At 33.9% G+C, this 12,680-nt stretch overlaps 1 long non-coding RNA gene across 1 annotated transcript; it reads left to right on the forward strand.

The window, feature by feature from the left end:
* The first annotated feature begins 10,103 nt into the window (after nt 1-10,103).
* LOC116179868 lies at nt 10,104-10,931 on the forward strand. The gene is made up of 3 exons (XR_004147061.1): nt 10,104-10,375; nt 10,426-10,570; nt 10,618-10,931. It is a non-coding gene; the product is annotated as an uncharacterized LOC116179868 (long non-coding RNA).
* Nucleotides 10,932-12,680: the final 1,749 nt, after the last annotated feature.

The following is a 12,680-nucleotide window of genomic DNA, read 5'->3' on the forward strand; positions in this document are numbered from 1 at the left end:
TGACCAAGCACAGGAAAATCCGAAATGGTAATCGATTATAATGAATCCAAGGAAGGAGTTGACACACTAGATAAAATGTGTGCCGCCTACGATTGTGCCAGGAACACACAAAGATTGGTCTAATGATAGTGAACTAATGATACTGATTGTATAAACCCACCATTATTTTTATAAACATATCAATTTACATATTTGTATACCTCAATTTCATAAAGCCTCTGTTTCATAGTAGCACGAACTCCAACGCTCATCATCGAAATGCACACAAGTACCCACTAATCAAAAATAAAGAGTCGAATACCAAAACGTAAACAAATCATTTTAGTACGTACGCAAACAGTTGGCAGACTACGCTGTGTCAAGTCGAATTGGTACCACTTTCAAATTCGATATTAAATCTGAGAGTGAAATGGGATTCGATACTAAAGTACGGCATTTGTGTATGGTGTATGGTAAATCAATTTCCTAATTTTGGCTCACATTTTTAACAATCGAAACATGGACCCATATTTTCGAACGCGATTTTGACGACCTTATATCCTGCGTGTGTAAGGTCTATATTAACCATTGGCGTACTAAATTCATCTCTTCCTTGGGAACTAACGTAAGTGTGTTGCGTATTACCATTACATACATGACGGCATACTTAATATAGTATGATGTTAACTTATACTGTGCCGCTATGTAGAAGTTGTTTACCATTTAGAGAACGTTGTGTAGATGCCAAATTTTGAATATCACAAACATCTCAGGTGTAAGCATATCTTTAGCTCAATGTAATGAGGTATGTATTCGAAGAAATTGAAAGTCGTTAGAGGTAATATAACTATCTAGAATCGATTACTGATGAGAGTTGACAATCTTTGCGACTAGTAGTGCATTTTAAATTACCATTATATTTCGTTACATTTTAGATCACACTTGCCCCATTTCACCTTAGAAAAACTTTCAGTATAGGTACCCATCGGCCTTTTGGAAATATCAGTTTAATAAAGTAGACAAAATAGGAGCCAGTGGGTTTTGGATAATAACTAAGATTGCCTATTTCGTTAGGTTTTTAGCATATCAAAAAGCAGGGAAAGGTTACAGTTTATTTCATACTCTAAATTCCCACCAATCCATTTGCAATGCAGAGAATCTTTAGATCTCTTTTAAATTCAGTCTGAAAATGGAATCGTGGACATTCATTCTATCCCGCACATAATGCGACTCAGGAGTTCGTGCATTCTACATTCCTATCCTCGCAATAATTGAAAATCTATGCAGGGACTCCTCCTTTAAAGCTACAGCGTCTTATGCAAAAGAGGTTGATTAAGTAATAGAAAATCAAACCGCCAGTAACATCAAAATATAAAAAAATTGTAATATCCCGATATTAGTTTCTTTTGCTAATTTTCAAGGTATTCGAAATAAATTCTATACCGAACAGACACCTGTTCTATTACAACGGTTACCCAAATATATTCTGAAACCTTTGAAAGTACATAGAAAAATGGGGCTCACCAACGTAATAAAGTACCAAGTTTACTTGTTTACATACGACAAAGGTAAACATAATGTATACACAGCATGCATACGAAAAGTGTTTCCTACTCGCAAACTTCAAAAAACAATTTCCTTCCACAAATAATTGAATTTTACCGTCGAAGTTTTAAGGCGTTTAGGTCTCCGTAACTGTCTACACTTCTGCTTGTGCTAACTTTGTAATTTATTCCTTGAAGCTGTTTGAACGTTTCAAATAATCTTTAGCTCCAGCGTTTATGTTTTTATTTTATTTCTTATCTCTATCTTTTGGTTTCCAGTTATATAAGGCGTCCGCTAATTTAATATGTGTTATCCCAATAGATCCAGATATTCTTTACAATAAGGCAGACTGTGCGAATGAAGTAGTCCACTTGTCTATGAATTTAGAACTGCTTTGGTATGAATTGAGCAGAACAGAAAGGGAAGAAAACGAAGCTGTTTTCGCATCGTGTAGGGAAAGACAGAAATTAGACATTAGAAAGCTACGCTTCTTTAAAATAAAGACAAAGGCAGATTAATTTACGCCGACTACATTTTTCTTTCTTTATGAAATTCCGTAACCATGTCAAATATTTCATGATAGCTGCAAGGAATGTGTATATTTAGTTATTTCTTCTCTTTCGTGATTTAATTAAAAGGTAATTACCGTAATTCAATTTCACGTCATATTTTCTAGAATGCTCTGTAGGTGCAAATGTGAGGGTTCAATACGAAATATTGAAAAGGAGGTTATCATAATGACGTTCAGTGAGAACGTTCTGCTTGGCTTCTTTAAGCATTTTGAATAAGGTTTTTGTATATGTAATAACGATATATATTTTATTGCTTTTATGGTTATTAAATTTATAGCATCACTTCATTTTATTGCAAAAAAATGAGAAAATTCATTTAACCGCAATACCGAATTCAGTTATTTTTAATGGCCTTTTAATACCCGAACGCTGGAACTGTCAGTTGCCGGTTAAATTTCCCAAACAAAAACGCACATATATATATATAGCCTTAAATGCGATTACTTTCTAACTCAATTTTACTCTGTCTTTTTTGTTTCATTTGCGTTATTTCGGTGTAGGATTGACATATCCGAAATAGTATTGTAAAGCTTTCGGCAATAAAATCATGCTGTAGAAAAACAATTCTCTGGACGGAGGTCACAAAAAAAATTGTATTTCAAATGTCCACAAAATCCACAAAACTAACATCATACATATCTATTGCTTGCGACGTTATACAACATAAATAATTATTTATAGAGCGCGAAGTTCAATTTCGCGCTAGTGTTATTTAAATTTTTTCTACAACTGAGCTGATTAATTAAATTTGCTGTTTAGGTACAACTTTGTCAGTGCGCGAAATACTTTTCTCACTGTTTACGTCTTCACGCACTTCTCTAAGAGCAACGTTAACTACTAATTCAACACATTTAAAAATGTGGTACTGCGTGCCTCGGAATTCGTCAAAAACTTACAGGATTTTTTGCCAGTTGTAAAAAAGTGTTGAATGTTTCATTCGAAAATATAACCATCTTCGGATTCCTATTCACCAAGATCTGATCCCAAATGTGAAGCTGGCCGCGACTTGTAACGGGTAGTCGCTTTAGAATTTAAAAAAGGTTTTTTTAATTTGTATTTTGTTCAGCATAGGAAAATTTACACCTTCATAGCGAACATGAACAACAGTATGTCTGGCTATAACAAAGCGTACATCTTCGATAAAGGTGTGCAACAAAGAAGTTTTTTTTTCGGATTTCCAAATGTAACGGTTGGTTACAGGCAAGCTCCTCAAGTTGGGTGACATCATTGGACAGCACATTGTACGACAGTTTGTCTACGACGGCATACGGCAGGGAATTTAAAGACAATTATCACCTTATTAAATGCCGCATACAAATTTCTATGGACTCCTACACAGCATAGGTTATACACCATATCTAAGAATATGATGGAATGCACAAAAACAAATAATGGAAAAGCGCTTGAATGTGAATACCGTATCAAAATTGAAATATTATTTACAGATTTAAACATGCTTTTGATACAATAAATTCATGGATCGAAATTACTTCTGCCGGAAGAGATGCTGTCTAATACAACAGTAAGGACAGAATACAGAGAAGCAGAAGAATTTATTATAAATAAGGATGTACGACAAGGGAATGCATTGTCCGCATAGCACTAACGCAAATACTAAAGAAAATAGACAAACGCGCAAGGTTGAGAACTAAAGGAGAGCAGAATATCTAGTCGTCATAAAGATAGCTCGATGTCCATTATTCCCTCGTGTATTTTTCATGGCTGTAAAATAATAAAATCGCCATGTGTGGAAAAATAAGCTCGATGTAAAATATGTAAATGTAGTTTTTTTTATTTATCTATTTAGGTGTTCCGAGATGGACAAAACCTTCTTCATTACTGCATTTACTGTGGTTTTTCTTTTTAATGTTAATGCCTCGATTTGATTAGATTAAAATGCGCTAAAATCCATGCCATTTTGCAAAACCGTTGAGTTAGGAATATTATTCAACGGTTTGCAATCACGTTGCACATGATCGATTCGTAGAAATTAATTATGACTAAATTTATTGATTGATTGAAATTAAGGCTTATGGTCGTAGATGAAGTGTTTTTTCTGTAAAGTATATTTTGTTTTCAATTTACGTAACTAATTGTTTCGAAACTATTTCCATTGTTAAGGTTCACTGAAAACTGACAGTTTAGTTAATGGTGACATAAATGGTGGATCAAATTGAAGACGCAGCAGCTTTTATCGTTAAATATGGTGGTATTACAACGAAATGGTCTGTAAAACCACACATGGATCGTTTGGAGGTTTAATGTGCAAACTTAAATCTGTTTACATGTTTTGTTATGATAATTTCCATTTTATTACCTGAAACATGTGTTACACGGGGCATTAAAGGATTCACTTTACAAAATTTAAAGTATGCCTGGAAAAGGAAGTCTAATGAGAAAATAAATAAATGAACTCTATTTTTTCAAGTATGGTTTTAATTTCGTGTTTCAAATTATTTATAATATCCTCAGATTATAAGATAAGGTGCAGGTGTAATTACAAACTTTAGTGGAAATTAACTGTAAAATAATTTCCCGTCATAAATTTTAAAGAGGGGGCGGGCGAAATAATTTTAGACAGTCTTCATCTTTAAAAGTTTACGAAAATTATACATTTTCTTACAGTCACAAGCAAAAGCACATCACTAAAACAATTTTATTAGGCAAAACAGCATTTAGTTCAAGAAACAACCACTTTAACTCATATCTACATTATCATCTCAAGGGAGAGATAAATTTTCTGTGTACGAACTTGTAAATGCTACTCGACACCAATTGTAGATTAAACTTTTGGTACATTTAAAGGATGCGTTTGCAACGTGGTTCTGTATGATTCAACTCGTCATTTAGTAAAATAGATCGTGTCCTAGAAACAAGAATGTGTATGGCTACATTTTACATTAGGGTGTCTTTGATTTAAAGCAGAAGCAAGTCGAAAAGAGAACGGAATGAATAAAGTTTGCAGTTTAATACATTTAAGATATCTGTAAAACAACATACCAACAGTCCCATCTCTACGAGCCGATCTCAACATACACTACCTTCTTATCAATTTGGGGTTATGTTCTTGTTTTTAGTTTTTATTATCCTTTCTAAATAAATCACCTTTTTATCTCGTAAATATGCGAACAGAAATAGCAGTACCTTGATTTAGATCTCCTTCATTCCCTTCCGTGAAGGTCAAGATTTTAAACCATCAACCTTAAGATGTAGCTCTATAAATATAATAAAAAAGGACTAAAACCGATCTTGTGAGTAGAAGTAAAAACAAAATGTGGAAGAACAAAAATAAATCAAAAGTAGCAAGCTTCTGTAAAAACAAATAAAAGACCCCCTTAAACTTTGTGCAAACGTTGGAGATGTCACGCATAAAAAACACCATACTTTTACAAGAAGACAACATCTTTCTAGGATTCCTGCCATCTTGCAAATAATGAAGAGTTGCAAAAGGATGACAAAATTTACAAGTTAAATTTACAAAATAACAAATTCCAGTAATGGGGTCCATTCCATGGCGAGTTGTCAAAAGTGGATACCGTGATATAGATATCTAAGACTTTTAGTGATCGACTCAGTATTGAAACATCTACTAGATGGCATAATAACGTGATTATATACTTCAATGACACGGACTATTAACATTTGGAAATGAAGCCGTGAAAAGTAGATTTCCGGAAATATGATTGATTAAGACATTGTGTGGGGTTAAGGCGTCACAGTGACAGACTACATGCTCGGTAGATTCATCTGCCTTGCCACAGAACATGTACGTAGGCTCCTCCATGTTATGCAGGTGATAGTTGACCATCCAGTGCCCTGTAAAGACACTGGTGATCTTCCTAATCTGGTTTCTAGTTAGTTTTAGAAACTTTGAAATTTGCCAAGGGACCCTATCTTGAGTCCGGTTTCTTGTTGCCATTGGAATTGACTGGTCACACAGTCTTTAACCCTGGCTGTGACAACGGACTCACAGGTAGCGAGTTCGAATCCCACAACTTGCCAGTTTTTAGTGATACACATTTCCAAGCTACCATGTAAATCTGGCGATCCCGGCCACGACGGTCGTTAGATCACGGAGACGGCTGTTGATGCGATCTGAAAACATCTGTAGCCCGGGAGTGCCACCCATACGATAAATAAACAAACAGAAAACAAGATCGGTTTCATAGTCAAAAGCGACATAACGACAAGGTACCACGCCTTCTACAGCTTGGTACAATTACTATTTGCGAGGCAATGCATTTAATAGTAAGTTGGCGATAAGTTCTAATCGTTACCAAAAAATTGATGGGAAAAATAGAACTTGCTTCCGTTTTATTTTCGTAAAATTCATCTTAAAATCACGTCCTTGAAACCTTCATTTTCATGCCTTCTTTCTGTGAGGATATTTTAGTTTCCATGACAGAGGGCAGAGCAAACTGCATTTTCTGCCGCTTGTCACTTTACTGGCCGTATCTTTGACATTGCTAAATGTCTATAATGACTCATGTCATCACCGACAGATTGATAATAATCAAAAGTTCTATTATGAAAATTGAAATTTTATATTAAAATACGATTTCAGGTAAAATTTAATACAAAACTCATCAGTAAAATGACATTACTTGACTCAGAAATTAAATATAATATTTCTATGCCAATAATGTATCATTTTCCTGACTTTTATGTAAATAACTATTTTGGAAAATTGGAACCTTCAATTTGAAGGACTTTGAAGGAAAAATTGACACGTTTAATTTAAGGTGATCTCGAGTACGTGTACAGAGGACTGCTCTAACAGCGATAAAATGTTGTACACAGATATGAATGTCCTCACTCAACAAGGTATTTCAACAATAATAATCGACAATTATGCTTTGTTATGAACTTTCCGAATTGGGCATGACATCAAACGGTAGCTTGAACGAGCTTGATAAATTTGTTCTTTTTGTGTCTTATGTTTGAATAAATTGTCATAGAGCAATGCTCCCAGCGGGGAAAGCAAAGGGCACTATAGAAATCCATAAGTATGATTTAATGAGGAAATTAAGGTGACATTTTAATTGTAACAAATTATCCTGAAGTCCTGAAAGTTTTCATAACAGTTAACTGAAATACTACAATCTTTATCAACTTCTGCAGTAGGTTAGAGAATTCGCATTTAACCGCCGCAGACAACTTTTAGGAATTTGTCGTTTTGGAGTTTCAGAAACTCGACCTTTGGAAATTGGGGGCACACTCGTATGTCTGCATTTATTTTTTAAAGGGATAAAATCTACTGATTTGTGCAATGCGGAGTGTTCATGTACTGTTGTCAAACTACCGTTTTGCTATTAATCGATTGGCTCACATCTCTACCTATTAACAAGTAGAGACTGGGAATTTATAAGAATCATGCGCTCTAATCTAATCGCGTTCTTTTTCATTTCAGCACCACACAATGCATGCAGTAGCGTGCATCTTGCACTAAGTATGTTTATTATAAGTTTCCAGTATGATCAACAACTTGCGATTGGTAAAACAGGTACCTATACGTAAATTCAATCAAATGGCTAATTACTGTACTTATCAAACCACAAGATCTACCAAGATTTCTAGATCATTTACCGGTTAGTAATGGTTTAGACTAGAAAATATCTGCACTCACACAGTAAGAAAAATATTGTTAAAATGACAACCACTTAACAAATTATTTATCGTCATTTATAAACAGTCAAAATCCACCACAATAAGTCTGCAAATTGGAAACTTATTAAATGACAATTAAAATTTGTATAAACATCATGAAAAAATTTGCGACTGTAACACCACCATAAATGCCTATTTTACCAACATAAAATATGTCCAAGTTACAAAAATTAAATGCCATATCAAATACAAATTTTGCTAATTTGGAAATCCCATATTCATTGTGTGTAATTCGGAATGTTATTTTAGCGAGAATTATTTGTATATTTAGGAATTTTAGTCAAGACACTGCCTTTTGCAAATACAGCAATTTGAAGTGTATAAAACACAACTCTGTTTGTTGAAATGGGAGCCGTTCACGATGATTCATCCTCAGATACTCACTATGAATGTTATGTCTGCAATAGTATTTTGTCAATTTGACAATATTTTTGTGAAACCAACCATTATCGTCCTACGCAGTTCTGATCTGGAGGGAAAGGGCCATCATTTTCAATCGAGTTGTTGCAAAGAAAACCAAGTGCTTCGCGAAATTTTCCTTGTGTGTGTATAGTAATAATTAGTGTGACGGCATGGTAAGTACTGGCTATTATATTTTATCTTTATATTAGAATGTTGCAATAATAGCAATAGGCCGAGGACCTCCTGTTCCATGTTTTATCGTTCATTATATTATTTTAAACATTTAGCAGTTATCCAGTCTATCAAAGAATTTTGTAAAGTATAATTTTTGTTAAAAAATTAATGTAAGTACGTAATTAACTGCGACGCGAATGAAATCAAAGATTCCATCAGGTTTTACAATTAATGCAGCTTGGTTTAGTTTCAATTTTGTTGGCTTAGTAGACAAAAATAAAAGTTTCTTTTACATTGAAATATTTCAATTAACATTACGTTGTCTATTAGAAAACGTGGTTTGTTTTAGAATGAATTCGCCGACGAATATCTCCAATATGTAGCAGCCGCAGCCTCAGAGGCTGCTGGTGAACCTCCACCCATGCAATATTTTGTCCGTCTTAGTTATAAACAAAAGTTAGAATGGACAACTTTACCTTCAAATTACGAAGACATGAAACTTTCAGGTTTGTTTTTAATACACAAAATATTAGTCCAATGTACTGTTTAGTTCTGTTTTTGATGAACACACACCACGATCATTTGTGGCATCATTTTTAGTTTCCTTGGGCATTTTAGAGAAAATTTGTTTATTGGTTTTTTATGAGTAAAAGTCGTAACACATTTTTTTAAATGTTAGAATAAAATAGATTGACGTCATAATGTGTAACCAGGAAGCTTTTATAATATTTTTTTTCAATTTTAAACAAATCTTACTATACTATATTTACAATACCCCATCTACGTGTGACACCCTATATAAAGTTAAAAAGATGAAACAATTAAAAATCAGGACATGCGATGTATTTCCTGAAAAATTGTTAGGTGGAGATTTCAAATATCAACCTTACAAAAAGTATGTTTTCAGCTCAAACCATTGATGGATTACCTATTTCTTCCAAAATAAATATATTTTCAATTTCAGTTCAACAGACATTTCAAGAATTAATTAACAAGGATTTTGAAATTCATGATTGTGACGGAGCAGTAATAAAACCAGACTTTTTCCCAACTTTCTTGTCGTTCTCAACTAGAGGGGTTATAATTAAAGTCATTCCTTCTGATAATGAAGAAGAAGGTAAGTGCTATTATTGGGGTTTCATGGGCGAATTTATACAAGTATACATTTTAGTTTTAAGCGAATTAACCGTCCAGCGCCCTAGAAATGTAGACAGTTTTTCAACAGTATCTTTAAATTCACCTTCGTCTAGTGTTTCTGAAAGGTCTAGAGTTACCAGTTTTGATGAAGATGAGGAAGAAGTAGATGAAACCGCTCCCCTCAAAAAGAGAACAAAAACCGCAAGAATTTGTTACAACTCTGTTAGTTCAGAGGTAAAGTATTTATGGAATTATATAGGTATCGTAAAACTTCCACAAATATTTCATTTGCAGAGTCTAAAACGATTCTTTTTAAACCACCCTGGAGGGAAAGAAGTTATTGGGTTTTATAAAAAAAACAATACTTTAGATGACCCTAATAGAAAAAAAATTGTGAATTTAGTTGTTTTTCACATGCTCCAGGGGATGCCTGAAGATGTGCTACCTAGTATAACCACACGAGAGGCATATGCCAAGTGTATCATTGAATTGTTTCCGCAGCTACGAGATCCGCAGACAGAAGGAGGATTCGTAAGTTATACACTCATATTGTGTAATTTAACTATCTAAACTTCTTGTAGGAAGCGTTCTTTGACCCAGTTTCTAAAAAGGGCTATATAACCACTAGATTGAGAACAATTTTTCGGGAACGAAAAAAGAAATCAATTCCACTGCCATCAACTGCGTCCACATCGACATCGTCTGCAGTCAATGATGGTGCGGCAATTCAGTTGACTCCTACAGAACTGGAAGATAAAATCAACTTCCTAAAGTTTGCAACCCCAGATCAGAAGAGAGACATTGTAGAAAAAACTAAAGAAACATTTTTTGATCGAAACCAATACAGACAAGCAAATTTATGTGAAAAATACCCCAGATTTGTGGATACTAATGGATTGGTGAGCAGTAATTAAGTATAATACTTAGCTCATAATAATTTTTTGTACAGATTTCGTTAGAATTCAGTTTAATGTTTCCGAACATTGAGGAAGACTGTCTCATAAAGTCGTTTAAAAACCATGTTCCAATAATAAAGGAAGTGTACGTTAAAACTGTGACTGTTCCTGACGTGACGCTAATTCCGGGTGAAAACAGTAAGTTTTGCATTGATCTTGTACTAGGTCTAAATTTTAATTTATAGACTGGGACAACACAACCTTAGCCCTGATAACACTTGTGCACCTTAACCCCGGACAAATTAAAAAAAGACTTACCGTTAATGCAGCTGTGTCTCATTTGATAATATTTCAAAATTGCGAAGAACCTCTGGAAGGTATTTTGACACAGAAACCCACTACACAGCGATTCATTTTAGCCGTAGGCACTTCAAAAGCAACTATTAGTAAGTGCTATGTCGTTTTCGACAAATATATAATTGCCACGGGAAATGATATTATCGCAGCTTTCGATGTTTGCTTTAAGGCGCACTATGCTTTTAATTTAAAATTTGACCTATACCTGGAGAGATTCTACGAATTGATAAATGAACTGTTTTAAAATTGAAACGAATTCAATTTGTAGTAGAACGAGGGAATTGAGAACCAAAATTTTGAATTTATACGAAAAGAATAGTGCTTCTACTTATGTTTATATAAAAATGTTTCTTTGTTATATATGCTCAAAATCTTTTCTAAATGTTACGGTTCTAGTTAGACATTTAAGACAACAACATGCCTTATATGATGGCGAAACATTGGAATTACGTTGCTTTAATGTATTTTGTCAAAATATTTATCGTACCTTTAGTGGATACCGAAAACATATTCAAAACTGTGTCTTAGATAAAAATGTAAAGGAGCAGGGTGTATTGCCTTCTATGGATAACAATGATAATGTCGTGGATAATGATTGTAATGCCCAAAACAACGAATCTATTACTCTGCCTAATGAAACTAATGTCACTGATCATGATCACATACAGTCCCTAAATGATTATTCTGCAGAATTTATTAATAGTTTGTATGCTTTAGGATTACCAGATTCTAGTATCCAAAGTATTATTGAACATACCCAAGGGTTTCTTACCGTTCTTTCAAATAGTTCGATAGACAGAAATCAATTTCCAAACGTGTTTGCAAATTTCAATACAAAGTACAAAAGGGAGAAATATTTTAGAGAACGAATAGTGGAGCCGGTTGACATTAAGATTGGTACTAGATATGATCAAGTTTGGGACAAAGATAATAGAATCTATATGCAAATACCTATTCCATGTAATTTTGTCTACATTCCTATTTTGAAAACATTGCAACATTTATTGAGCAACGATTCTTTCAGAGAATCTTTTTTTCAAAAGACTTCTAACCCCAGCGAGAAGTATATGTCTTTTTCAGACGGTAGCATATACAAAAATTCTACTTTTTTTTTCTGAAAATTCGAATGCATTTCAAATACAGTTGTACTTTGACGAATTTGAGAGTGTCAACCCATTAGGTTCCAAAACTGGTGGCCATAAGATCGGTGGTGTGTATTTTATAATAAGAAACATTCCTTCTCATTGTAATTCTTCTTTACGAAACATTCATTTAGCTGGTCTTTTTTATAGTAATGATGGTAAAAAATTTGGTATGAACTCTATTTTGGAAGTTTTATTGAGGGACCTAAAAATTTTGGAAACTATAGGCGTCAAGGACCATATAACAGATAATTTCATAAAGGGTACTTTAGTTGCTTTGAGTCATGACAATCTAGGGGCTAACCAACTGCATGGCATGGTAGAGTCCTTTTCAGCCCAATATTATTGTAGGATATGCCTTGCAGATAAACATTTATGTCACCGATTGACTGCAGAAAATCAAGAACTATTACGAAGTGATATAAGTTATGAGCAACATTGCGAGTCACTTCGTGATAACAATGAAGTCTCCGTGTTCGGAATAAAACATAGAAGCATTTTAAACGATTTAAATCATTTCAAAATATCAAATAATATATCTGTAGATTGTATGCATGATTTACTCGAAGGTGTTGTTCAGCTTGAGATAAAGTTAGTTTTAAAGTCTTTAATTGTCCAGAAGTTTATAACATTGGAGACCATAAATGAACGCATTAAGTCGTTTAATTTTGGCATTAATGAATCTTGTAACAAACCAAGTCCAATATGTCTTGAAAAACCATCTAATAATATTGGTCAAAGAGCAGCGCAAACAATGTGTTTAATAAGATACCTGCCACTAATTTTATGCGACGAATTGCCACTACGTC

This window comes from Photinus pyralis, unplaced genomic scaffold, assembly GCF_008802855.1.
Source record: "Photinus pyralis isolate 1611_PpyrPB1 unplaced genomic scaffold, Ppyr1.3 Ppyr1.4_LG8, whole genome shotgun sequence".
Classification (NCBI taxonomy): domain Eukaryota; kingdom Metazoa; phylum Arthropoda; class Insecta; order Coleoptera; family Lampyridae; genus Photinus; species Photinus pyralis.